Source organism: Diaphorina citri, unplaced genomic scaffold (assembly GCF_000475195.1).
Source record: "Diaphorina citri unplaced genomic scaffold, Diaci psyllid genome assembly version 1.1 scaffold8912, whole genome shotgun sequence".
NCBI classification, from domain to species: Eukaryota; Metazoa; Arthropoda; class Insecta; order Hemiptera; family Psyllidae; genus Diaphorina; species Diaphorina citri.
In genome coordinates, this window is record NW_007386287.1 from 1 (window position 1) to 2,761 (window position 2,761).

General features: G+C 34.2%; 1 long non-coding RNA gene across 1 annotated transcript; it reads left to right on the forward strand.

Annotated features, from left to right (window-relative positions):
* The first annotated feature begins 574 nt into the window (after window positions 1–574).
* On the forward strand, window positions 575–2,297 carry LOC113472822. The gene is made up of 2 exons (XR_003394984.1): window positions 575–873; window positions 2,061–2,297. It is a non-coding gene; the product is annotated as an uncharacterized LOC113472822 (long non-coding RNA).
* The last annotated feature ends 464 nt before the right edge of the window (window positions 2,298–2,761 follow it).

Below are 2,761 nucleotides of genomic sequence, written 5' to 3' on the forward strand. Positions count from 1 at the left end.
ACACACGTCTAATGAAAAAACAAAAACTACTTGCTACGATCAATATCCTATTGACAAATCAACTAAAAATATGGGGGGCGGGGGAATAATCATTTTATAAGAAAAAAAGTAAAAAGTGCAGAGGAAAAATAAGAAGATCTATCAAAGGAGGACCATTCTCGTTATTTTTACTTCCGATTACATTACGTATAGGGAACGTAACAAATGTTACGTGAACGTATTTCCATTGAAAACTGGGCCTTCTTTCACAGAGCTCCTCAAATATGAAGTACCTACATCCTGTGAATAACATAAATATGTAGAAGATAAATCAAAAGAGAAAGGAGGGTGGGGGGGGCTATTTGTTACGAAATTTCGTTTCAAACTCACAAAACGAAGAAACCGAATTCTTCAACACTTGTGAAATCCAAAACTATTAATGAGAAGAAAATAGTTACATATCAGAAAGATAAATCATTAGATCCAGCTTTCTTATTTTCCATTATGGTATGTAATGTTAAGGCAGAATAGGAAACCTATTCAATATAAAAAGAAAGTATTGGAATCGGCACAAATTTATAAAATCGAGAAATGGGGAAGGGGGGGGGGGCTATTTGTTACGAAATTTTGTTTCAAACTCACAAAACGAAGAAACCGAATTCTTCAACACTTGTGAAATCCAAAACTATTAATGAGAAGAAAATAGTTACATATCAGTCGTGATTGATATTGGAGATTTTCTTCAAAAGCACCATGTAGATTACAAAATAACTAGCATATTTCATGCAAATCATAAAGCCGAAAGTATAGGAATTACATCTGATTCAAAAATACAAAACCAAAGTGTAAGGTGCCTTTTGATAGGAAAAGTAAAATGTTTTGTACTGCGGGAAGGTAAGGATTAAAAAAAAACATCACATTCATTTTCATTTCATGAACACTGCCTACTGCCTAGAGTTAGGAAATAATACACTTTATTGGTACATTGTGAGGGGGTGTCATTCATGCCTAAGGCATTTTATCTTTCACCCTCTCATCCTCCTTAAACTAAAACTAAGGACGTAAGAATTCCACTAATGCACGAGACCACACTGAGATTAAAATTAACCCAACCGGATTAAACAAGCTGATTGGCTACTCTCAATCCAACGTCAAAAATTGACCAATCAGATGGCTTCATGCCAGTGGATCACGTTTAGTTTAATTTCATGTTGTGGTCCAGGGCATAATCAGTGAGTGTTCAGCAAGCTTACGAATGCCCGGGACCACAATCCAAGCTTAAAACTTGCTCCTGATTGGCTGAATATTCCAAAAGATCAACCAATCAGATTGCTTTATCCGTTCAAGTTAAACTCAGGTTGTAGTTCTCGGCATAAGAGTAAAGGCAATATTCTAACGCATATTGGAATATTCTAACGCATGAGCACTTGAACTTACTTTTGAGTTCTGAGCTTGATATTAATAATAAAATGAAAGTATTTTTTAAAAAAAAAACTTCAACTTCTCGGGGAAAAGGGGATTATCATTAATTATATATAAAATTGTTATTATTATATAATATTGAACAACTCTTTCCAGTGAACTACTCACTCAATGAGTCAGATCCAACTGGGTACACTTCACAGGAGAGTTGAAGAGTGAGTTACGTGTTTTAGAATCTGACTCACTGAGTAGTTCACTAAAAAGAGTAGTTATTTCGTTACAACTCGCTCACGGTCTACACACGTCTAATGAAAAAACAAAAACTACTTGCTACGATCAATATCCTATTGACAAATCAACTAAAAATATGGGGGGGGGGATAATCATTTTATAAGTAAAAAGTGCAGAGGAAAAATAAGAAGATCTATCAAAGGAGGACCATTCTCGTCATTTTTACTTCCGATTACATTACGTATAGGGAACGTAACAAATGTTACGTGAAAGTATTTCCATTGAAAACTGGGCCTTCTTTCACAGAGCTCCTCAAATATGAAATACCTACATCCTGTGAATAACATAAATATGTAGAAGATAAATCAAAAGAGGAAGGGGGGGGGGGGGGGGGATAGGAAAAGTAAAATGTTTTGTACTGCGGGAAGGTAAGGAGAAAATGGTTCTATTAGAATTGGTCTTTTTCATATGAAGGGGGTTGTCTTACATTCGTAGATAGCGATTAAAGAATAAAAAGTTTGTTGCCAAGGAATTTAAAGTTCAAGATTAGAGAGAGATAAGAGTTAAGATTAAATGTAAAAATAGAATAGGCACCAAGTTTTTTTTTCTTTTCTTCAAGAAAGATAAAGATAAGAACGTTGTTAAGTAAACACTAATCAAAAAAATACATCCTAGTACAAATTAGTAAGAAAAAGGGGGTTTAAGATTAGAGAGAGATAAGAGTTAAGATTAAATGTAAAAATAGAATAGGCACCAAGTTTTATTTTCTTCTTTTTTTCAAGAAAGATAAAGATAAGAACGTTGTTAAGTAAACACTAATCAAAAAAATACATCCTAGTACAAATTAGTAAGAAAAAGGGGGTTAAAAATTAGAGTGTGTGGAAGCAATCTTCATAGAATATGGAGGGCTTTAGATTTCATCTTAGGGGTTTGGGGGGGGGTGTTGGGAGGTAAAGTTAAAATGTGTTTCCCGAAAGGAAAACACACCTTATTAGTTAGCTTAAGTCACATGTACATCATACACGCATACATTACCACTACACATTGAGCATATAAAACACAACAAGGCAAACATACGTCAGCATAATGACAATATACATAGAAATACACATGTATACAATGACATGAC